Genomic DNA, 27,333 nt, shown 5'->3' with positions numbered 1-27,333 from the left:
ACTTCTCCCTTCCTTCAGCCCCTTGACATGAGCAATCTGTTCTGTTCCTATGGTTATTTCTATTCTGTGTACTTCATATAAATGGGCTTGCACAATATGAAACTGTTGGTTTCTATCTTCTTTCACTTAGCAAAATGTTTTTCAGGGTCCTCTATGTTGTTGCATAGATCAGTATTTCATCTTTTTATTGATGAATAATATTGAGTTGTATATATGTGCTTCAGCTTGTTTATCTATTAATCCATTTGTAGATACATGCAATGTGTCTACGTTTGGTCTGTTTTTAATAGTGATGCTATGGACATGGGTAAGTTGCAGGAAGGAGGATCCCTTCCAGGGCCTGAAACTGCACTTTTGTCTCACACTTGGAAATGAATTGTCTGAGGAGACACATGTGCTGACAAAGCAAGCTATTTTATTGGGAAAGGGCAGTAGGGTCAGGGAACCCAGGAGAACAGCTCTGCCACGTGGCTCACAGTCTCCAGTTTTATGGTGATGGGATTAGTTTCCAGGTTGTCTTGAGCCAATCATGCTGACTCAGAGTCCTTCCTGATGGTGCACACCTTGTTCACCAAGATGGATGCCAGCAAGAAGGATTCTGGGAGTTGGTTGGACATGTGGTGTCTCCTTTTGACCTTTCCCAAACTCTTCTGGTTGGTGGTGGCTTATTAGTTCCATTTTCCTTACCAGGACCTCCTGTCATAAAACAACTCATGCAAATGGCTACTATGGTGCCTGGACAGGGTGGGTGGTTTCAATCAGTGTGCTTCCCCTAACAACTCCCCCCTGAGAGACTTCATACTCAAGACACTTCTTGGGAATTGGGGCGGAGGTCCCTTTCTTCTGTAACTTCCTGCTGTGCATGGGTGTAAGCCTGACTAGCAGAGCAGAAGTCTCTCTCTACCTGATCTAAGTAAAGGTATCTTTTGCCTGAAGCCAGCATTCACCCTTATAATACCAGCAATTTAGTTTGAAACTGTTGGCTCCTCTCAGAGATGAAATAGACAGGGGCCAAACAGGAGGCCTAACAGGTTGGTCATCACTGGTCCCCAGAAGCAGCAGGCAACATTTGGGTTTGTGACTTTTTTTTTTTTTTTTTATTGGTTGGTGGTGAGGCAACAGAGCTGTGCTCCGGGAATCTTGTGTTCAGTCTGAAGTTACCACCCTCCACCTGGGTGGGGGCCCCAGTTCTATAAGAAGAACTCAAAGCCATCGTTATGCATATATATATATATATATGATATATATATAATATATATATCATATATATATATTTAGTAGGAACCAGGACCCTGTCTCAAGGCTGTACCACCATTCTATTGTTTCTCCTCTCTTTCTGTATCCCCTCCCTTCCCTGATTAACAATTGTTTGAATCCACCCTTTGGAACTTAGGGAAGGTCAAGGAGGCTGAATGAAGCCTATATCCTACAGGCAAGAAAAGGAGAACACAGAATAGAACAGATCTGTACTCCAGAGTCCCACAAAATCCTGCTCAGTTTTAATACAGGGAACTGGGCAGCTATGACTATGATAATTTCCTGTCAAAATGGGCCATGGGACTGCCTCAGCTTGGAGAATAGACACTGAATTGGAAGTATTCCTGAGTTCCAAGTCCTAGATCTGAGTCTTGTATGATTAGAATCTCAATCCCTTGGTCTGCCATTTTGGTGTAACAGACCCAGTTAAAAGTAGTTGGAGGAGTGATCACTGGAATAAGATAAATCTCATTTCTTTTTAGAAGAATAGGCCCAAAACCCAGACTGAACCTGGCACTTTGGGGAGACTTGTAGCCAGGTAGCCAGTTGCCTAGTTTTATAAAAAGTAAGGTTGCATTTACTAGCTGACAGCAGATATTGTCTTGAGAATGGTGGCATCCAAGTCTGACACTACTCAGAAAACTCAAGTGTTTAGCAATACAAGGTCTAGTCTGAAATTACACTCATATAATCACCTAGTTATTTCCTTGGATATTTGAACCATAGCTACTCTACTTTGACTTTTAATTGTAAAATTCTCCTTAATAGCAAAAGCAGATGTCACCATTAACAATGTCATTTTTTCTCTAGGTATGAGAAGATGTAAGAATTGGCACTCACAAAAAATTCCCTTGAAAAGATCTAACTACAAGAAGGCTTGTTCTGCCAGGATTTTTGCTTGTTTTTTGTTTTTTTTGTTTTTTTTCCCAGAGCAAAGCGTGCCTCATTCCTGATTTCCACCCTGAACTCCTTTCAGGGGTGTTGAAGATCAGCAGCTGCACTGGCCATGATTTAATCTTTGTAGATGTAAATGGCAAATGTCAGTTTTCAGGTGGTAGAATCCCTTTTTGCTCATAAACTTGACCATGATTTTGAGGGTGTCATTTCATGACCATTTCATCCCATGGTGCTGAGATTTCCATTCTCAGGTTTGGCAAAGATTTTGTTGACAGGCCACTCAATGTGCTGTAACTGGACTAGGCTACAAAACAGTATTCAAAATTCTCTGGACCACATATCTTACTAGCCTTTTGGTTAGGAAAACATTCCCTCCTGTTGCCTCTTCCCATATCTAGAGTTACACTGCTATTATCATAGATCTCATATGGAACTATATATTATTTTATTGCTTCCCTGGTGCCTCAGAGGGTAAAGTGTCTGCCTGCAATGCAGGAGACCTGAGTTTGATCCCTGGGTTGGGAAGATCCCTGGAGAAGGAAATGGAAACCCACTCCAGTACCCTTGCCTGGAAAATCCCATATCAGCTGCCTCAGTCTCACATTTGGCAGTGTAAGAAACATCAGTTTTGTAAAACAGGTGAAATACAAATAACATAGCCAGAAGTATTAGTAAAATCACAAGTAAGATTTAAGATAGAAGCTTCCACTAGATGTAGCAAGGAATATCCCAGGTCATCTGACTTATTATACTCTGTACAAATCTTTATCTTCCAGGGAAATTATATATTGGCACTGTCTATAAGGCACATAGCCCAGTTTTCTAGTGTTACAAGACTGATTATCCTTAGTAGGATTCAATTGTTTCCAACATAGTTCAGTTCAGTTCAGTTCTGTGCAATTGCTCTGTCACATCCGAGTCTTTGCAACCCCAGGAACTGCAGCGCCCCAGGCCTCCCTGTTCATCACCAACTCCCGGAATCCACCCAAACCCATGTCCATCGAGTCGGTGACACCATCCAACCATCTCATCCTCTGTCGTCTCCTTTCCTCCTGCTCTCAATCTTTCCCAGCATCAGGGTCTTTTCAAATGAGTCAGTTCTTTGCATCAGGTGGCCAGATTATTGGAGTTGCAGCTTCAGCATCAGTCTTTCCAATGAACACCCAGGACTGATCTCCTTTAGGATGGACTGGTTGGATCTCCTTGCAGTCCAAGGGACTCTCAGGAGTCTTCTCCAACACCACAGTTCAAAAGCATTAATTCTTCAGTACTCAGCTTTCTTTATGGTCCAACTCTCACATCCATACATGATCACTAGCAAAACCATAGCATTGACTAGATGGACCTTTGTTGGCAAAGTAATGTCTCTGCTTTTTAATATGTTGTCTAGGTTGGTCATAACTTTCCTTCCAAGGAGTAAGCTTCTTTTAATTTCATAGCTGCAATCACCATCTGCAGTGATTTTAGAAAGACTAGAAATCTCTTCAAGAAAATTAGAGATACCAAGGGAATATTTCATGCAAAGATGGGCTAAATAAAGGACAGAAATGGTATGGACCTGACAGAAGCAGAAAATATTAAGAAGAGGTGGCAAGAATATGCAGAAGAACTGTACAAAAAAGATCTTCAAAACCCAGATAATCATGATGGTGTGATCACCCACCTAGAGCCAGACATCCTGGAATGTGAAGTCAAGTGGGCCTTAGGAAACATCACTACGAACAAAGCTAGTGGAGGAGATGGAATTCCAGTTGAGCTATTTCAAATCCTGAAAGATGATGCTGTGAAAGTGATCCACTCAATATGCCAGCAAATCTGGAAAATTCAGCAGTGGCCACAGGACTGGAAAAGGTCAGTTTTCATTCCAATCCCAAAGAATGGAAATGCCAAAGAATGCTCAAACTACCGCACAATTGCACTCATTTTAAACGCTAGTAAAGTAACGCTCCAAGCCAGGCTTCAGCAATACGTGAACCGAGAGCTTCCAGATGTTCAAGCTGGTTTTAGAAAAGGCAGAGGAACCACAGATCAAATTGCCAACATCCACTGCATCATCAAAACAGCAGGAAAATTCCAGAAATCATCTATTTCTGCTTTATTGACTATGCCAAAGACTTTGACTGTGTGGATCACAATAAAGTTTGGAAAATTCTGAAAGAGATGGGAATACCAGACCACCTGACCTGCCTCTTGAGAGACCTATATGCAGGTCAGGAAGCAACAGTTAGAACTGGACATGGAACAACAGACCGGTTCCAAATAGGAAAAGCAGTACGTCAAGGCTGTATATTGTCATCCTGCTTATTTAACTTATATGCAGAGTACCTCATGAGAAACACTGGGCTGGATGAAGCACAAACTGGAATCAAGATTGCTGGGGGAAATATCAATAACCTCAGATATGAAGATGACATCACCCTTATGGCAGAAAGTGAAGAAGACCTAAAGAGCCTCTTGATGAAAGTGAAAGAGGAGAGTGAAAAAGTTGGCTTAAAGCTGAACATTCAGAAAACTAAGATCATGCCATCCGGTCCCATCACTTCATGGCAAATCGATGGGGAAACAGTGGAAACAGTTTCCAACATAGAGTCGACTTTAAACCCAAATTACCATAGTCTGGTGTTATCTATATTAATCCACTCCATAATTGTGGGAGATTTTGTCCTTTGTGATACATTGCTTGTTGTTCTGATTGAGCTTGAGTTATAGAAGAAAATTCAAATTTATGGCCAGAGTCAGAGCAGGCATTATTATTTGGCCTGGTGAGGGGATCCCATCTAGTAATATCAATAGTGACCTGAATATGACCATATATATATATATTTTAAGTAAATTTTCTCTGGACCCAACAGTTAGAGCCTTGTAGTAGAGAAATTTACCAAGGTAACCCAGAACTAGACACAGGTAATTGGCCTAAACCAAACAATTGGATGGATTTCTAAAACTAGCATAGGATCAGGCCTATGATAGAAAAGCATTTGATTTATATCAAAGGTTTAAGAAGTCAAGAAAGCTTTATAAATGATCATATGAATCAGGTCCAGCATCTTGGACAAACTGTCTACCTCTGATGTTGTCGTCTTCTCATCCTGTTGTAGTGCACTTTCTCCTGTGTCTGAGCATCATTTTAAGGTGAGATCAGGTCAGCTGTCTTCTCCATAGACCAGTCCAGTGTAGGCACCTTTGGAAGTGGGAATTAATCTAAGAGTCAATTTCCCTTCACTTTCATTGTGCATGAGCTAGTTAAGAGTACCTGATTTTAAAAAAAAAAGTTCTTCCATCCAGCTTGGAGACAGTCTCTTAAATTATGTCTTTTTCCAGTCCTGGTTGCTGGTCATGAGACCTCTGATCTTCATCCAAAGAGAGATTACTGAGATAAGCTTCAGAAACAAACTTAGGGTGTTCTTTAAGAATTCAATAAATTTTACATTAATATCACACAACATCAAAAAACTACCCAAGAAATGAGTCTTACTAGATGCAGACCTCCATTAACAAACTGGGATTTAACATTCATTGAGGCATCTTTTTCTTCCTAAAATTACCCTCATTTTTATCAAATATAACCAAGTTAAGGCTAGTTTGTTTGCAAAATAGGTCAACTCTCACTAATTTTGGCCTGAGGATTTATATAGCCATAATTGACCATAGACTTTTTCTTTTGCTGAAACATTTATAGACTCTCAGAATGAACTTTTAAAATAAAATAGGGCTGGGAAACTCACAACAAAGGCTTACCACAGATCTCACCTAACTAATCTAGGTGAATTCTTCCCTTTTTAAGGTGTCAAAAATTCCATGAGATTTTTGTACCTGTTAGGGAGATAATCTTCCTAACTCATTTGATAAACTTATTGGAAACCTAAGAGTTTCCAATTGCTGGAGGAGTCAGACAGAGAGAAAATATAATTGTTTTGTTTATAACATATAATTTTTACCAAATTATTGTCATAATTAGTTTGAGAGGAAGGTTTTTCCTACTCCCAGAAAACACAAGATTCAAACCTGTAATTTTTCAGATAGAAACCATAAAAGTTATAAGCATAATTACTGGTTCATTCAGTCCTTTTGTTACCTTTTGTGAAGTCATCAGGTTTTCCATTAGAATACCAGGACATATCAGAATGCTAAAAACGTCATATAATTTCTAGGATATCTATATTAGTAATATTTACCATATATTATAAAATGAGAAGATTTAATATTCATTTGATAATTTTTTTTCATGTAATTTAACCAACCAAACAAACACAATTAGTTTAATATCTCTCTTTGGGATGTTTCAAAGGTCCTCTGAAGCACCACAAAGTTAGCTAGAGATCAAAGGAACTTCAACAGAATTCGATTTAGGGGATTTTATATAAAAAAAAAACAATTAAAAGGATTTAGAACATTGGTCAGATTTAGTCAATGTTGATAGGTGTATCATTTAGCTTGTTGATATGTCACATGGGCATATATACTGAGGCTCAAGGTCTAGTGAAATTCAACTCACCATCTTGGACCTAGTTGGCTCTAATCAGTTTTCCTATGGTTGTGTCATTCCTAACAAAATTTATTTATCTAACTAATTGTAACCCAGTTTTAGAAAATCCTGATCATGCATAGCTCTTTTTAGTGTTTTTTCATACCCTTTTTTTTTTTTTATGAAAACACATCTTCTACTTTCCTTTAGCAACCATGAACTAACTTTTATATTAGTGTTTTATAGATTTGTAAGCATAAATACTAGTGATAATTTCTAAAACCTTTGCTTTCTTAGAACATTTTAGGATGGCACCAAACATTGTTTATTTATAGTCCCAAATCTCTTTACTTTCTCTGTAAAAGGAAATTAATATTTAGTAGTTTAATTTCAATATCTTATTTTATATGGAAATGACCTAACTATTCAATTGACATCCAACACTTAGTTTAGCACAAACCTTAGAAACTTAAGTTACCCCAATCTGGAGATTTTTAGATAGATCTATTTAGATAGATATTTAGATAGATCTATTTTAGATAGATATTCCTAAAACATAATTATTCTTAATAGAGTTTATCTAAAAGCTCATATCTCATTAACATTTGTTTAGAAATTTCTTCACTCAAGGTAACTTTCTTGTTGACAAACTTGTAACAGATATAATAATAATTAACTTATATTAAACCTAGGGACAATGAAAATGTTCTCCTTAATGTTAATTTCTCTAAAACATGTCTATATTAGTTAGATCAACAAACATTAATATCAGATATTTAATACTGAATATTTCCCAGTTCACATGAACCTGGAATGGATTGTTTAAATTAGAATTATTTGATTTGTAAGTGCTCACATTTCTTTAAACCAATTAAATAGAGCTCATTTACAAATTAGTCTCAAAAATACTCTGTTCAGTCGCTCAGTCATGTTCGACTCTTTGTGATCCCATGGACTACAGCACGCCAGGCTTCCCTGTACATCACTAACTCCTAGACTTACTCAAACTCATGTCCATTGAGCCAGCCGGTGATGCCATACAACCATCTCATCCTCTGTTATCCCCTTCTCTTCCCGCCTTCAATCTTTACCAGAATCAGGGTCTTTTTAAGTGAGTCAGTTCTTCTTATCAGGACGCCAAAGTATTGGAGTTTCAGCTTCAATATCAGTACTTTCAATGAATATTCAGGACTGATTTCCTTTAGGATGGACTGGTTAGATCTCCTTGATGTCCAAGGGACTCTCAAGAGTCTTCTCCAACACCATAGTTCAAAATCATCAATTCTTTGGTGCTCACCTTTCTTTACAGTCCAACTCTCACATCCATATATGACCACTGGACAAACCATAGCCTTGACTAGACGGACCTTTGTTGACAAAGTAATGTCTCTGCTTTCTAATATGCTGTCTAGGTTGGTCATAACTTTCCTTCAAAGGAGCAAGCATCTTTTAATTTCAAGGTTGCAGTCACCATCTGCAGTGATTTTGGAGCTTAAAAAATAAAGTCTGTCACTATTTCTACTGTTTCCCCATCAATTTGCCATGAAGTAACAGGACCAGATTCCACGATCTTCGTTTTTTGAATGTTGAGCTTTAAGCCAACTTTTTCACTCTCCTCTTTCACTTTCATCAAGAGTTCTGTTCTTCATTTCCAAGGCAAATGAATGAAACTTCAAGAGTTTAGTTCTTCATTTTCTGCCATAAGGGTAGTGTCAACTGTATATCTGATATTATTGATATTTCTATCAGGAACTTTGATTTCAGCTTGTACTTCATCCAGTCTAGCATTTCTCATGATGTACTCTGCATATAACGTAAATAAGGAGAGTGACGATATACAGCCTTGACACACTACTTTCCCGATTTGGAACCAGTCTGTTGTTCCATGTCCAGTTCTAACTGTTGCTTCTTGACCCGAATACAGATTTCTCAGGAGGCAGGTCAGGTGGTCTGGTATTCCCATTTCTTGAAGAATTTTCCACAGTTTGTTGTGATCCACACAGTCAAAGTCTTTGGCATAGTGAATAAAGCAGAAATAGATGTTTTTCTGAAACTCTCTTGCTCTTTTGGTGATCCAACGGATATTGGCAATTTGATCTCTGTTTCCTCTGACTTTTCTAAATCCAGCATTACTTTGGAACATTGGAAGTTCACAGTTCATGTACTGTTGAAGTCTGACTTGGAGAATTTTAAGCATTACTTTGCTAGCGTGTGAGATGAGTGCAATTGTGCAGTAGTTTGAACATTCTCTGGCATTGCCTTTCTGTGGGATTGGAATGAAAACTGACCATTTCCAGTCCTGTGGCCACTGCCAAGTTTTCCAAATTTGCTGGCATATCGAGTGCTTTCACAGCATCATCTTTTAGGATTTGAAATAGTTCAACTGGAATTCCATCACCTCCATTAGCTTTGTTTGTAGTGATGCTTCCTAAGGCCCAGTTGACTTCGCATTCCAGGATGTCTGGCTCTAGGTGAGTGATCACACCATCGTGATTATCTGGGTCATGAAGATCTTTTTTATATAGTTCTGTGTATTCTTACCACCTATTTTTATTTTTATTTTATTTTATTTTGATGAGGAAGATTCTTGACAGTGAAACAATAGAATCTATAAAGAATAAAACAATATGCTGACATTTTTTATTATAAGAATTTTATGTTGTTGCTGTTGTTGTATTGTTCAGTCACCAAGTTGTGTCTGATTTTTTGACCCCATAGAATGCAACATGCCAGGCATCATGCCAGGCTTCCCTGTCCCTCACTATCTCCCAGAGTTTGCTCAAACTTATGTCCCTTGAGTCGGTGATGCCTTACCACCTAATTTTAGTATCTTCTGCTTCTGTTAGGTCCATACTATTTCTGTCTTTTATTGTGCCCATTTTTGCATGAAAAGTTCTCTTGGTATCTCTAGTATCTCTAATTTTCTTGAAGAGATCTTTAGTCTTTCCCATTCTATTGTATTCCTCTTTTTTTTTTTTTTTTTTTTTTTGGTTTTGCATTGATTACTGAGGCAGGCTTTCTTATCTCTCCTTGCTATTCTTTGGAACTCTGCCCTCAAATGGGTATATCTTTCCTTTTATCCTTTGCCTTTCACTTCTTTTCTTTCCATAGCTGATTGTAAAGCCTCCTCAGAGAGCCATTTTGCCTTTTTGCATTTCTTTTTCTTGCAGATGGTCTTAATCATTGCCTCCTGTACAATGTCACAAATCTCTGGTCCATAATTCTTCAGGCACCCTATCAGATATAATCCTTTGAATTTATTTGTCACTTCCACCATATAGTCGTAAGGGATTTGATTTAGGTCAAACCTGAATCGTCTAGTGGTTTCCCCTACTTGCTTCAATTTAAGTGACTCTGATAGTAAGAAATTCATAATCTGAGCCACAGTCAGCTCTCGGTCTTGTTTTTGCTGACTGTACAGAGCTTCTCCATCTTTGACTGCAAAGAATAAAATCAGTCTGATTTTGGTATTGACCATCTGGTTATGTCCATGTGTAGAGTCTTCTCTGTGTTGTTGGAAGAAAGTGTTTGCTATGACCAATGCATTCTCTTGGCAAAACTCTGTTAGCCTTTGACCTACTTCATTCTGAACTCCAAGACCAAATTAGTCCATTACTCCAGGTACTTCTTGACTTCTTACTTTTGCACTCCAGTCCCCTATAATGAAAAGGACATCTCTTGGGGGTGTTAGTTCTAGAAGCTCTTGTACGTCTTCATAGATCCATTCAACTTCAGCTTCTTCAGCATCATTGATCAGGGCATAGACTTGGATTACTGCAATATTGAATGGTTTGCCTTGGAAATGAACAGAGATCATTCTGTCATTTTTGAGATTGCTTCCAAGTACTGCATTTTAGACTCTTTCGTTGACTATGATGGCTAATCCATTTCTTCTAGGGGATTCTTGCCCACAGTAGTAGATATAATGGCCATCTGAGTTAAATTCACCTATCCTAGTCCATTCTAGTTTGCTGATTCCTAAAATGTCGATATTCACTCTTGCCATCTCCTGTTTGACCACTTCCAATTTGCCTTGATTCATGGACCTAACGTTCCAAGGTTCCTTTGCAATATTGTTCTTTACAGCATCAGACTTTACTTCCATCACCAGTCACATCTACCACTGGGTGTTGTTTTTTCTTTGACTCCGTCTCTTCGTTATTTCTGGAGTTATTTCTCCACTCTTCTCCAGTAGCATACTGGCCACCTATCGACAAAAATATTATAAAAAATATTATCCAGAGACAAAGATGTACTGAGACATATTCAGACAGACACAACACAATATCTAGCTTCATTTTCTAAGCTTAGTCATTAATTAGAGACTACAATATAAAATTTACTAGTTTATAAATAACTTTTCAAATTAATAAAAATTTTAGCGGCTTTTTCCCATTTTTCCTCAATCTCAGGAGCTAGAGATGGTCCAGATTAGTGTTCCTGAGAGCCCTGGTCTCAAGGCACAGGAAAAGAAAGTCAAGTTCTAACAAAATAGAGACAAGTCTAAACCAAATAGTGGCCAGATAAAGCAAAATGCTCACCACAAATCACAACACAGAACACAGAGTATAAAACACATACACAGACCCGGCAGTCCTTATCAGACACTCCCTTAAATATAAGATTACAGTCTCTCAGAAAACCTATAGAGACACAGAACTTCAGATCCAAGTACTAACAGAGTAAATGAAAATATCTCAGGTCTTCACAGATTTCAAAGGGAGCAAAGGAAGCTGGGTTGAAAGAAGAGGGGCCAGAGGCAGAAGAGGAGGCCAAAAGGGGTGTCCTTACAGACGTTTCATGCCACCTGCAGACACCCAGGTGTTACGGGACTTTACCCTGGGCCACCAGAGAAGAGAGGACTGGAACTCTGCCCTACCAGAAGCCAGACCAGGACAAAACCAGAATTCGAGTTCTCTTCCAAGAGGAGGTGATCAGTCTCCAATCCTAAGCTCAGGCTGAGGCCCTTTGACCAGATTCCTGCATCCAGGACCAGGGAACTAGAAAACAGGGATAGGATGGGAAGGGTTAAGGAGAGGAAAGAGAGAGGGATGGGGAGAGAGGTCAATAAAGTCTCTTATTCCTTACTCGGTCAGGCCACTCTGGCCAGTTGTCTCTGTCAGGAGACCAGGGACAAAAGGTTCCCAGTAATGACCTCTGGGTTTAGTGCATCAATGGGCAAGCTGGTCCCTGAGTACTCTGAGTGGTCAGGATGTCAGTCACAGCAAAGAAGAGTCCCAGCCAGAGTCGCAATTTGTTGCAGGAAGGTGGACCCCTTCGAGGGCCCAAAACTGGGCTCTTGTCTAACACTCGGAAATGAATTGTCCAAGGAGACACATGTGCTGACAAAGCAAGAGAATTTATTGGGAATGGGCATCTGGGTGGAGAGCAGTAGGGTAAAAGAACCCGGGAGAACTTCTCTGCCAAGTGGCTCACAGAGTCCAGTTTTATAGTGATGGAATTAGTTTATGGGTTGTCTTTAGCCAATCATGCTGACTCAGAGTCCTTCCTGGTGGTGCACACCTTGTTCAGCCAATATGGATGCCAGCGAGAAGGATTCTGGGAGTTGGTTGGACATGTAATATCTCCTTTTGACCTTTCCTGAACTCTTCTGGTTGGTGGTAACTTATTAGTTCCGTGTTCCTTACCAGGACCTCCTGTCGTAAAACAACTCATACAAATGGTTACTATGGTGCCTGGCCAGGGTCAGTGGTTTCAGTCAGTGTGCTTCCCCTAACAGATATAGATGCATCTGTTTGAATACTTATTTTCAATTCTTTTTAGTATATATGGGATAGAAATGCTGGGTCATAAGTTTTACATTTAACTTTTATATTTTAAAAGTTAAATTTTATATTTGACTTTTTAAAGACCCCAAAAATTGTTTTCCACAGGAGCTGAACCATGTTACATTTCTACTGGCATGTGTAGGAGAGTTCTAATTTTTCCACATCCTTGCCAACCATTTATTACTATCTCTTTTTTAAATTATAGCCATACTCATGAGTGTGAAGAAGTGCTTCATTGGGGTTTTGCTTTGCACTTTCCTGATGACTAGTGATATTAATCATCATTTGAAGTGCCTGTTGGCCATTTATATATCTTATGTGGAGAAATATATATTCAAATTCTTTGCCCATTTGTTAACTGCGTTGTCTTTCTGCTTTTGAGCCATAGGAGTTCTTTTCATATTATGAATGCTAAATCCTTATTAAGTATATGAATCACAAATAATTTCTCCTATTGTGTAGATTGTCATTTTACTTTCTGATTAATGGGCTTTGATACACAAATTTTTTAGTCTTGGTAAAGGTCAATTTACTTTTTCTTTCTTTTAAAAGAAAAGCTCATGGTTTTTGGTGTCCTTTCTAGAATTCCACTAGCAAATTCAAGTTTATGACTGTGAACAAGGTTAAGCTGTGAACAAGGAGAGGAAGCTTTGTTGTCATCACCTCTACCTTAGCCTTTCTTTCCACTTACACTGAGTCTAGAGATCAGCCAGAGGGGAAGCTTGAGGCATTGTTAGAATTTTTTCTATGCATATTTCCTGTTCTGAGCACCTGTGTGGCTTTTTTACTTCCTCAGTATATGCTATTCATGGTTACTTTGGAATGCCCTAATTTCCCAAATAACCTCTCCCACAAGCCTTTCCTAAGAGGCTTTCAGTATTCTGTTATATGCCTCTGTCTCAATGCTTTGACCCTAGTTACTGGGTGTTTTCTGTCCACCTTAAATTTTCAAGGAATGTCCATTGCATTTCTGCCATGAATGAGTTCTGACAGGTAAACAAAGACAAGAGCCTGTACCAGTACACTAGGTAGGCCACAGACAGGATAGGACAGATGTTACAAAAAGACCTGTTCCTCCCCCTCCAGAACAAGGACCAGGGCCCCACTTTGAGAGCATAGGCTACCCTCTTTGAGACCACCACTGATATTCGAAAGAGATGGAGGAAAGGCACATTAAAATGCCACAGAAATTTCTTATCATTTTAAACCAGTCTTTTTCTTCATCCAGCACATGGTTTTTGTTGTTGTTGTTGTTGTTTTTGCCATTTCTGTGAAGGGATGAGCGTATGGAGCTGCCAACTCTACCATTTTCACAAACACTCATCTGCTTCTATTTCTTTAGTTACAAGAGTAATGTCATTGGCTGAAAAAAAAAAAAAAAAAGTTGCTGAGATGAAGTTTTGGAAGTTTGGGGCCAGGGTATAAAGTGTGAAATGGAATCATGAATAATGAAGGAGTTAATGTAATAGAAAGCAGTGTAATTGTCTAAAATAGTTAGGGCCCTGTTAGGTTTACTGTTACATGTTTAGAGAGCTTCCCTGGTGGCTCAGAGGGTGAAGCATCTGCCTATAATGCAGGAAACCCGGATTCGATTCCTGGGTCGGGAAGATCCCCTGGAGAAGGAAATAGCAACCCACTCCAGTACCCTTGCCTGGAAAATCCTATGGATGGAGAAACCTGATTGGCTACAGTCCATGGCGTCGCAAAGAGTTGGACACGACTGGGCGACTTCACTTCACTTTACATGTTTAGAGTGAAACCAGTTAGTATGATAGCATATTGTTCTTTAATTACAGATATGAATAGTATAGACAGAGAAATAAATATGAACTAGGGTTTGGGTTTTGATAAAAAGTGAGACAAGGAATTTATTTTTACATTCAAAGAAAGGGGTAGCTATAATAAAAGATTAACCATGGAATTTAAGTTGGGCAAGGAAAAAGGTGAATATATGAGTGAAAATGTTGAGGATCAATCAATTTTATACTCCAGTTGAGTCCTAATATTGTTGGATTCAGGCAGTATTAAGAGAAAAAGAGACAATCTTTAAGAGAGAAAAATCAGGGAATATTGGAATGTAGTTGGATAGGGTTATATTTGAAACAGAGATTACAAAGCTAAAGGTATCATTCCTTGTTATTTGAGCAGTAGGCCAGAGCCTCCAAAATGCTTTTACACTTGGTATTTCAGCTTCATCATATATTACTCTTCCTCCCATCTGTCTACTATGCTTCATCCATATTGGCCAAATCATTGCTGTTTTCTTTCTTGAATATATCTCATTCTTTTCTCTCATAAGGCCTTGGCTTGACCTAATCTCTTCTCTTCAACACAGAGCACCCTCTGTTCAGACTGTTAAGTGACTAACTCTTAAAAACAATCACAGACAATTTTTCTCTGATCCAAGTCTTCTCCCCTCATTTCCCCTTCTTACACATGTGTGTGTGTATATAAACACACACACAAACTTTTTTCATGTCACTCTGTTCCACTTTATTTGAACCACATAATAATCAGTAGCTGGAGGAGGGTAATTTTTACTTATAATTTTCTATCTTTTTTTCTTAATATACTTCTCTAAACAAAATGTTAGCCCTTGATTAATAAAAGTTCTATCAATTTTGAATTTTCTCTGCATGAGAAGTAGAACAAGTAGGAATGAAGAAATAAAATAATCCAAAAGCCTGAAAAAATATACACTCCTGACCACAGTGAATGGATATACTATTTCATTACATCCTTGACATGATTTTACAATATTTATTTTAAAAATTGTGGCTACTTTAGTACATGGTAAATGCTGTCCTGTTGTTTATACATTTTTTTTATGTTTACAAAAATGTGAACCATCACCAAAAATACAGTTACAATCTGAACTACCTAATATATTCCTCCATATATGCATATTTATTTTATTTCCTGCAGTCAGTGAGTAGTTAAGCTTATTATATGATTCCCCTAAAAATGTTATTTTACTTGTAGAATTGCCATCTTTCAAATGTGCTGTAAGTTATGTAATTGAGCTAATACCTGGGATACATTTGAAGCTTTCTTTCCCTCCCACCCCTTAAAGTATTATGAATCTGGTAGAATTCATAGACTTCCTTTTCTCTAAAGATAAGAAAACATTTATTATTTCTGAATAACATCTTGCTTATTGCCTTTTGATGCATTTGTATTAGAAAAGAGAGAGTCTTTTATAGTCATTATTCACAGGGATAGATGACTTTGAAAGTAGGTTTTTATTGCTCGCTTAAACTTAATGGATTCTAGCACATACAATGAAATAGAGTTTACACTGTCATTTACATTGACATTAAATTGGTAAGAGTCACAGGACTCTCCTCTGATGGTTTGCTTGCCAATATAAAATATGATCTTTAGATTACATCTGGCCCATTACTGATTATGCCTAGATGAAAACTCATACTTTCAAATTAATAAAACCTCATGGTCTGGACATTACTGTCTCATATCAAACTGACAATTAGGGCTATGAAGTGCCTTACATTTCACTCAGATCTGGTAACTGTTGGGTTGGATTTTCTACTACTCAGAGTTATTTTACTTATTTTCTGATGCAGACTCCTCTTATTTGCTAGAATTTGAGTCAGGTGACTTTAAGATAATCATCTATATTTGTACAATAAACCTCCAGTTAAATGCATCTGTTTTTTCAATATAGAAATCACTTTACAATACTACCATAATTATCAATACCAGTCTGTAACTTCATAATTTAAGATTAAGTATGTGAAAAAGTGTTTGTTCAGTAAAGTTCACAGAATCACAAAATTTTGGAACTAACTATAAGACTATTTGGGGGAAGATCTCTGGAATCATATGAAGTGCATAAAGTGATAGATTATTATAAAGCAATTCAATTTATCATCATAAACTTATTTCACATATTTGTTGAACATATTTGAAAGGTAACCTTAATACTGTAGCTACTGTTTTAGTTCTTTGTATATGATTTTTTTTTTCTGTACATTGACTATTATAGACATAAACTATTTAAGGAGGAAATGTGGCTCAAGATTTTTATTTTTAATTGTTCATGAGGCTACATAAAGAATGACAATGATAGATTTTTTGTGAATCAGTGATAGGAGGCTACACAAGATACAAAACTGAAGGTGAAGAAACCACACATTTCAAATGTGTCAAAGGACTGAAAAAAGGGTTAGTACATAGCACATTCAAAAATAATCAAAATTTAATAAAACCATAGGCATTGAGCTATCACTGTTAATATGAAAATAGATTTACTCTTTTTCAGAACTCATTCTAGTAAGAGAAAAAGGAACATAAATGTATAATTAAAAGGCAGTGTTAGATTTTTGGTACAGATCTGACCATGTGAAAGTATTTACTCAATCTCCTGAAATCACATGCAGTGATAGCAAAAGTGTTATGTTTTAAAACTAATCTGAGGAAAATAAAGAGAAGCACAATGGGATGAACTATAGGTACACACTTTGGGGAGGATAAAGAAAAGCAATTTGATTCTATAACAAACTTAAAGACAAAATTAACATGTTACTATTATGGAAATATTATCCATCTGACTTTTATATAGGGCTTTATATGTTAATTGCTAGTATTTTAATTGCACCAATAAACCTTTCAATAAGACCCACTCTTTTTCCAAATTCCCAAACCAAATTTTCCAAATACCTAAGCAAATATTCTCTTATAAGATTTCCTGGAGATCTCCTTATATTTCCCTTACCCCACCCAGAAGTAGTGGTTCCTTAGGTCTAATCCAAAAGCAAAAACAGTATAATCTAAAAAAATAAGATAATGTAGGGAACTAAGATAAATAAATAAATACTGTATTAATATCCTGGAGAATTAAGAATATATTGTGTTGCATCTATGAAATAAGAATGTAATACCTTTAGGGAATGATAAATTATAATAAAGAACTCAAATTATATATATATACACATACATATACATATATATATATATATATAATTCACTAACAGAAATAAATAGATGATTTGGAAGAAAAAAAACATCTTTTAGAAAATTTAACAAAACCCAAGAATGTGAAAATGTGATAGAGAAAAATAAATGGCAGGGAGAGCTTTAATTTCCAAAGTAAATATCAAATAGAATTTAGTAATATACAGAGGAAATGGGGAGGGGGAGGTTAGCAAAAATATATTACAAGAGAAATTTCCAGAAATGAAAAGGCTTACAAAATTTTCACTTGGTGAAGACACACATCTCAATGCAGTGTAGAAAAATTTCAAAACTTTAAAAATCAAAGATAAGGGAACATACTAAAAACTTTCAGCAGGGGAAAGAAACAGACCGGGTACCAACAAGAATGAGATCATCATCTTCGGACTCATTCAAAAGAATAGCTAGTAGGAAATAAGGCCCTCAAAGTGAAAGTGAAAGTCGCTCAGTCATGTCCGACTCTTTGCAACCCCATGGACTATACAGTCCATGAAATTCTGTAGGCCAAAATACTGGAGTGGATAGCCTTTTCCTTCTCCAAAGGCCATCTAAAGACTTGAGGAAATTGCTTCATTGTGTATCCTCAGACAAGCTGGAAAATTAAAGCAATCATATAAAAAACAAATAAATATATTTCATATAATCCAAAATCTAAAATTTTAGCTTCTTTATGTCCTTTTTAAAAGTCATTGGAACATACATACCAACAAAATTTTTAAATTAAGTAACCTAAGGCAATAAAGACATAACATTTGGAAAATATCAATATTCTTCTATGACTCGGCTTAGTTGAAAAATAACTTCTTATTTCAGCAGTGTTTTTGTGGAGGTTTAAAATACAATCAGTTCAGATTATAAAATGGAAAGAAAGGACATTCACAAATGAAATCTTATATGCATCACACATAAATGGAGTGATTAATTCCTTTGAAAACTATGAGAATATGGTAAAGAGAAGTAATGTAGAAAATTGAGGAAAATTCATTCAGCTATGACTATGATAATATTCTGTTTGAATTGTATAAGTTCCTAATATTCTCTCTTAGTAAAGGAAATGTAAAATAGTATACTACCTTAATATTCATTGAAAAATATGTTTAGTTTATCAATTTATGTATATGAATTATGAAAACTAACAATGGCTAAAAAATGAAACAAAAATTTAGCCAACATAGGCAAAATACTAATTGCAAGTTCTGTTCAGAAGCTGGGGGACACAGTTGATTAAGGAGGATGTGGAAAACACTTAGAAGTACTAGTGTCCTCATCTCAAAAACTTATAAGATAAAAGATGTGGTCTACAGTTGATAGAATAATCAACAATTCTAGATGGCATTTGAATTTGCTGGGAAAATCAGAATAGTTTCCAAGACTATTATTATAAATAGATTTGTCCAAATGATTCCATCCAGTTATCACTCTCTTTCATTCTCAAAAGTATACAGATTTAAACAATAATATGATACATTGTTAATTGAGATAGAGGAATAAATGGATAATATGATATAAATGTTATTAGTGATCACAAAAATTTAAATAGTCACCAGAAAACTGAATATTAACATAAATATGAATATGAACATGGAGATTATAAAGAGTATAATTGGAATAAGATGCCTTATATTTTTTATGAAAATATAACTTTTGCTATTATTTTGATATTTTGTTCTTTTTCCTATTCACTTTGTAGTGAGTATAATTTTTAGTTTAATTTTAACACAGTGTATTGTGATGATTGTCAAGAACATAGAAAATAGAACTCTCAGTCACTATTGTTAGAATTGTAAAATTGTATGGCCAATTTTGGAAAACTCTTGGCTAGTTTCTATTAAAGTGGAATATAATCATGCCTTATTTCCAAGAAAGCCCATGCTTGTATATGGAACACAGCTGAAAACTTATGAGGGATGGACAGAAATATTTATCGGAAAATGTTTATAATACTTTGAAACATTTAACAATCAAAACTCCATTAACTTCAGAATAGAAAATAAATTGGGACTTATCCATTTTATCACTAATCATAGAGTAAGAGGAGGACCAAGTTAAATCTGTAGTTAACAGTATGGATAAATATCAAAAGCATAATGTCAAGTGAAAGAAACTAGACACAGAATATTACATAGTTTATCATCTCATTTCATAGTTCAGTTAGGAAAAACTAATATGTAGTGCAAGAATATGGTTCCTTTCAGGGAGAAGGTATTAATGACTGAAAAGGGACACAAAAGGTGATATTTCTTTTTTTTTTTTTAAAGGTGCTCTTTCAATATTGATAACATTGTATTTCTTTATTTGGATAGAATTTATATGGATATTTTCATGATGTGATAACGATCATTTTCATACTTTTCTGTATATGTTAAAATTCAATAAAATATTCATTCTAAAATGTCAAAGTCATAGTAAATTAATAAAATACTAATTTATACATAGTGAGTGTAAGTGAAGTCGCTCAGTTGTGTCCGACTCTTTACGACCCCGTAGACGGTAGCCCACCAGGCTCCTCCATCCATGGGATTCTCCAGGCAAGAATAGTGGAGTGGGTTGCCATTTCCTTCTCCAAGGGGTCTTCCTGACCCAGGGATCGAACCCAGGTCTCCCGTGTTGCAGGTAGACGCTTTAACCTCTGAGCCACCAGGGAAGTCCAATTTATACATAGAGAGATGAGCAAAGTTTTGAGACAGAATAATGAATAACTGCCTAGAAGTATGTTTGAATGAATAAGTACAAGTGTTCCAGGAGGATAAGAGAGAGAGGGATGAAAAACTAAGCAGAGGGAATCACATTAAAGGAGAAATCATTGAGAAAAAACTACCTAAAAAAAAAAAAAATTCCCGCTTTTATTTTTTATTGAAGTACAGTTGATGTACCATATATATGCAATCAAGTGATTCACAATCTTTAAAAATTATACTCTTTTTCTAGTTATCACAAAATATTGGTTATAGTCCCTGTGTTGTATAATATGTCCTTGTAGTTTACTTTATACCTAGTAGTATGTACCTCTTAATTCTCTACACTTATTTTGCCCCTCTCCCTCCCTTCCCCCCACTAATAACTACTGGTTTGTTCTATCTGTGCATCTGCTTTTTTGTTGTTGTTATATAAACTAGTTGGTTATATTTTTTTAGATTCCAATATGAATGATACCATACTTATATGATTTGTCTTTCTCTGACATTTCACTGAGCGTATTGTCCTCTGAGTCCATTCTTGTTGGGGCAAATGGCAAAATTTCATTCTTTTATTGGCTGAGTAGTATTCCATTTTGTATATAACCACATCTTTATCCATAATCTGTTGATAGACAGTTGCTTCCATATCTTGGCAATTGTAAATAGTGCCACTATCAACACTGGGATGCCTGTATCTTTTCAAATTAGCAAATCATACCTGTTAGAATGGTTATAATCAAAAATAATACAAATAATAAATGTTGGCAAGGGTGTGGAGAAAAGGGACTGCTCATACACTCTTGATGGGAATGTAAATTAGTGCAGCCACTGTGGAAAACAGTATGGAAGTTGCTCAGAAAACTAAAAATAAATACTGTATGAACCAATAATTCCATTCCAGGGTATGTATTTAAGAGGAAACTACTTTTCAGACCATCAGGATATCAGTAGCTAAATTCTGATTATAAAACAAATGACCTGCAAAAAACTCTAAAAACATTTTACTGGGAATCTTTCCAGAAAATATTTGATTATGATTTGATATGCTTTATTTTTTAGCTTCTTATTTTACTTTTTGGGATATAAAGATAAACCAGAGATTTAGGCCTGCAAAGTCTTCCACAGTTGACCATACCTAGTTTGCAATGTATTGCCATCAGATCAATTAGTATTCTTCACTATTAGCCCTTTAGTGGGCGGAAGGCTGTGGGAAATGAAGTTGACAGACTTGGCTCCATTTGTCACTGGCCTAATGAGGTGAATGATAGACTCTGAAAAAGACCAGTCGACAGATTTCTTGGCAAGCAATTATAAGAACTCCTCAATAGAGAGTGTCACTCAGTTGGCCCTAAAATATAGGTGATCTGAACTTCAATTTGACCACTTATGAGTAACCTAGCCATGGTTTCTCTCAACTAATGTCTCTCTATTTCCTCTCTTCTTATGGAGTACTATAATTATGAGGTACATATGTTTGTATTTCCTTTAAGGAAATACAACTTTTCCCTTTAGGGAAAAGTTTTCTCTTATCTAAGTTTAATATGCACTACTTGTATCAGCAAAATAATCACTCAAGAGCATCTCTTTATACATCATTTCTAAATTTTTCAATGTTAGAAAAAAAATCCTGTGATGAGTCATAAGAAGTAAATAATTGTCAAGTGGGCCTTAGGAAGTATCACTGCAAACAAAGCTAGTGGAAGTGATGGAATTCCAGTTGAGCTATTTCAAATCCTGAAAGACAATGCTGTAAAAATGCTGCACTCAATATGCCAGCAAATTTGGAAAACCCAACAGTGACCACAGGACTGGAAAAGGTCAGTTTTCATTCCAATCCCAAAGAAAGGCAATGCCAAAGAATGCTCAAAATACTGCACAATTGCACTCAACTCATCTCACATGCTAGTAAAGTAATGCTTAAATTATTCAAGCCAGGTTTCAGCAATACATGAACCGTGAACTTCCAGATGTTCAAGCTGGTTTTAGAAAAGGCAGAGGAGCCAGAGATCAAATTGCCAACATCCACTGGATCATCAAAAAAGCAAGAGAGTTCCAGAAAAACATCTATTTCTGCTTTATTGACTATGCCAAAGACTTTGACTGTGTGGATCACAATAAACTGTGGAAAATCCTGAAGGAGATGGGAATACCAGACCACCTGATCTGCCTCTTGAGAAATTTGTATGCAGGTCAGGAAGCAACAGTTAGAACTGGACATGGAACAACAGACTGGTTCCAAATAGGAAAAGGAGTACGTCAAGGCTGTATATTGTCACCCTGCTTATTTAACTTATATGCAGAGTACATCATGAGAAATGCTGGGCTGGAAGAAGCACAAGCTGGAGTCAAGATTGCCAGGAGAAATATCAATAACCTCAGATATGCAGATGATACTAACCTTATGGCAGATAGTGAAGAAGAACTAAAGAGCCTCTTGATGAAAGTGAAAGATGAGAGTGAAAAAGCTGGCTTAAAGCTCAAAATTCAGAAAACTAAGATCATATCATCCGGTCCCATCATTTCCTGGCAAATAGATGGGGAAACAGTGGAAACAGTGGCTGACTTTATTTTTCTGGGCTCTAAAATCACTGCAGATGGTGAATGCAGCCAGGAAATTTAAAGATGCTTACTCCTTGGAAGGAAAGTTAGGACCAACCTAGACAGCATACTAAAAAGCAGAGACATTACTTGGCCAACAAATGTCCATCTACTCAAGGCTATGGTTTTTCCAGTGGTCATGTATGGATGTGAGAGTTGGACTATAAAGAACCTGAGCACCGAAGAACTGATGCTTTTGAACTTTGGTGTTGGAGAAGACTCTTGAGAGTCCCTTGGACTGCAAGAAGATCCAACCAGTCCATCCTAAAGGAGATCAGTCCTGGGTGTTCATTGGAAGGACTGATGCTGAAGCTGAAACTCCAATACTTTGGCCACCTCATGCGCAGAGTTGACTCATTGGAAAAGACCCTGACGCTGGGAAAGATTGAGGGCAGGAGGAGAAGGGGGCGACAGAGGATGAGATGGTTGGATGGCATCACTGACTCTATGGATGTGGGTTTGGGTGGACCCTGGGAGTTGGTGATGGACAGGGAGGCCTGGCGTGCCACAGTTCATGGGGTCGCAAAGAGTTGGACACGACTGAGTGACTGAACTGAACTGAGATGTATGCCCACCTCCTATTATCAGTTAGTAGTGTTGACTTTATTTTGTTTCCTATGTAGTGCTGTAGTCCTATTCAGTCTGACATTGGGATTTGTTTATTTTTGTTTTGGGCTGCACTGGGTGGTCATTGCTGCACTTGGGCTTTCTCCAGTAAAAGCAAGTGGCGGCTACTCTTGAGTTGTGGTGCTCAGGCTTCTCAATGTGGTGGCTTCTCTTGTTTCAGGCACTGGTTCTATGGCAAGAGGGCTCAGTCATTGTGGGTATGGACTTAACTGTCCTGTGGCATGTAGGATCTCCTGGGCCCGGGATCTAACTCTTGTGCCCTGCAGTGACAGGTGGATTCTTAGCCACTGGACCACCAAGGAAGTCCTGACCTTAGGACTCCAAAAAACAAAACAGAGTTTAGTGAGCATTTCTTATGGAGCTCATGTGTTACATAAAGATTTTTGTTGTTCCCACCACAGGGTATGCAAGATCTTAGTTCTCCCACCAGGGATCAACCCATGTCCCCTGCAGTGGAAGCACAGATTCATAACCACTGGACTTTCAGGAAATACCTAAGGCTTTTATAATGTAAAACCATCCGACCAATGCCTTCCTCCTTGTGACTAAATCTGGTGACCATAAACTCTTTCATATTCATCTTTCAATAATAATAAAATTACTTTTTTGTGTAATTTCTTATCTTTTGAATAGACTACCCCTCTTTATCAACTATTCCCTGATTCCAAATAGCTAACACTTGCCGTGGGAGTAGGGAGATCCAGAAGCATTAACTCATGGTATGGATACTTGTATTTTATTGGCCTGTTTTCTTATATATCTACTTCCTTGTTACTGTGATAATGGAATCATTTGTTTTTTTCCAATATCATCTCATCTCTTAAATAATGCAGTTTCACTTTGTTTGGAACTGATTCTTCTCCAAGATTCAGTAGTCCTTTGGTAACTTCTCCTAGAAGTTTTAATGAGGTTTGACCTTCTCTTTTTATTTTCTGTACTAAAGTATTCTGTAGTGCTGCCAGAGTCAGTTTAATAACAGGTGAGTTTCACCCCTAGGCTGATTGTATTTCAGCAGAGGTTGAAATGATCTCTGTATGTCAGGTTGTTAAATCTGTAAAAAGCTATGTGATCTTTCAAAATGAAAGTCAGTACATCAAGGCGATACAGTTCTCCTTTTTCTTTTTATGGACCTCTTTATATTTTGTGCTGGACAGTTCTGAAATACCAAAACTGACTGCTTTTTCTCCCCACTCATGCATGGCCATCAAATATGCAAATACAAAAATTGTCAAAGTAAAATATTCTTGTCTTAAGCTTTGCAACAACCTTTCCAAGGAACTTCATAATTTAGTACCTTCATGTGAACCTATGGGGGATTATTAAACTGAAATTTCACTGCTTTAAAATGCATTTACAGTTAGCAATGTTCTGGAGGTCTCATGCTGATTTGTTTCTTCAACATCCACTACAATTCAAAATACTTGTATTATATGTTAGTAGATATATTATCCAAATTCTTTTCCTAAATCTGCATCATTTCAGACTTCCTTACCTCCCTCAGAAATCTACTTTCATATAATTCATCATTTCAAGGTTTGTACTTCTTTGGTTACAATTTATATTTAAATGTATAATGCCATTTTGCTCACTTATTTGATATTTATTAAATCTAAATAGTGACTACTATGTAATCAGTTAAAGAATTTTAAAATGAACTATAAAATTACCTTGAAATAATAAAAATGGTATTATTGAATTGTTTTTCTGTTTTCTAATTGCAAAATCGCTGAAATATGTGAGATCAATTCACCTTTATATCATATATTTGCTAGATCCAATCCCCAAGGGACTTCCCTAATGGTTCCCCCAGTGGCTCAAATGGTAAAGAATCTGCCTGCAATGCAGGAGACCTGGGGTCGACCCCTGGGTCTGGAAGATCCCCTGGAGAAGGGAATGGTAAGTCACTCCAGTATTCTTGCCTGGAGAATTCCATGGACAGAGGAGCCTGGCAGGCTACAGTTTAATCCTTAAAGCCATTTTTATGGATATCAGTTAATTTTCTGACTTTCTATGCTATGATTATTATACTTCAGAATAGTTTAAAAAAACTTTTTAATTATTGAAAGTTGCATTTAGTTTCCATGCTGCATTGCTCCTTACCATATCACAAGTTAGTATCTTATCATCTTTTAACTAAATTATTACAGTAGTTCCCCAAAATATATACCTAATTTTGTTCTTTGAAGCATGATACAGTGGACAATGTTATGGTTGTCTGACCAGATGCTTTATTCTGAAAACTACCTCCCTCACCAGCAGAGCTAGACTCTAGGGAGCCAAGTTTCCGCTCAGTGGCCCTGCCTATGATTATTCCAACAGGGGACCCTTGAGATAAAACTAGCCTATCCGATTCCCTTTCACCAGCATTTCAAATGTTGGATGAAAACCCTTAGTACATAACTCATTTTATGATTGCTTACTGGAAAGTCACATCCATTGACTCTCACAGTTGAGTTCTTCACAAATAATTAATATACTTCACAAGGCTTAGTTTTTCAGATAACTCTTGGGTCACATATTATACCTCAAAACTTGGTTAATGTGTTCTTCTGCTTGGCCTAAGAGGAGCTGATTTTTTTCCATTTACAAAATAAAAAGACTCAGCTCAAATATATTCCCCTAATATAGCCATCAGGATAATTTATTGAAGAGGGGAATTCTCAACAAAAACTGAACTTTAAATATGTTGGATGTTGGATAACTTCTTTCAAATTATATATATATATATATATATATCATTAATTCTATCTTAAGAGATTCTGATTTGGTAGGTAAGATAAGGTCAGTCTAGTCAAAGCTATGGTTTTTCTAGTAGTCATGTATTGATGTGAGAGTTGGACCTTAATGAAAGCTGAGCACTGAAGAATTGATGCTTTTGAAATGTGGTGTTGGAGAAGACTCTTGAGAGTCCCTTGGACTGAAAGGAGATCCAATCAGTCTATCCTAAAGGAAATCAGCCCTGAATATTCATTGGAAGGACTGATGCTGAAGCTAAAGCTCCAATACTTTGGCCACCTGATGTGAAGAGCTGACTCATTGGAAAAAAACCCTGATACTAGGAAAGATTGAAGGCGGGAGGAGAAGAGGACGACAGAGGATGAGATGGTTGGATGGCATCACCAACTCAATGAACATGAGTTAGAGCAAGCTTTGGGAGTTGGTGATGAACAGGGAAGCCTGGCATGCTGCATGGCGTAGCAAAGAGTCAGACATGACTGAGTGACTGAAATGAACTGATACTATTATTCTAACATGCACCTGAGGCTGTGAAATACAAACCACAATATGATTCTAATCGTATCACTCACTGCTTATGATTGACTTTAACAATGGATGCAAATCTTTACAGCTGTCTCTTCAACAAGTGTGTCTGTCTTTGCACCCCTGGAGCCATGGTTTGTCTGTCATTGGGACTTGTTTTGACCAAGAGATGACAGTGGGCCAATATATATACATCATATACAGTGATAAAAGTTTAAGTTTTTAATATAAAGTGAAAATTACCTATTATTTGCCTTCTGAGATTTAAAACTCTATTGCACAATATTGCTTGATGTTTCAGTTCAGTTCAGTTGCTGAGTCGTGTCTGACTCTTTGCGAGCCCATGGGCTGCAGCACACCAGGCCTCCCTGTCTATCACCAGCTCCCAGAGTTTACTCAAACTCATGCCCATTGAGTCAGTGATGCCATCCAACCATCTCATGCTCTGTCATCCCCTTCTCCTATCGCCTTCAATCTTTCCTAGCATCAGGGTTTTTTCCAATGAGTCAGCTCTTCATATCAGGTGGCCAAAATATTGGAGTTTCAGCTTCAACATCAGTCCTTCCAATGGACACTTGGGACTGATATCCTTTAGGATGGACTGGTTGGATCTCCTTGATTGATATTTATTTCCTAGCCATATCAAATTGCAAATGTCAGCTGGATCATCAAAAAAGCAAAAGAGTTCCAGAACATCATCTATTTCTGCTTCATTGACTACGCCAAAGCCTTCGACTATGTGGATCACAATAAACTGTGGAAAATTCTGAAAGAGATGGGAATACCA

The sequence above is a fragment of the Odocoileus virginianus genome, chromosome 5, assembly GCF_023699985.2.
Source record: "Odocoileus virginianus isolate 20LAN1187 ecotype Illinois chromosome 5, Ovbor_1.2, whole genome shotgun sequence".
Lineage (NCBI taxonomy): Eukaryota > Metazoa > Chordata > Mammalia > Artiodactyla > Cervidae > Odocoileus > Odocoileus virginianus.
Note: the sequence above shows the minus strand (reverse complement) of the source record.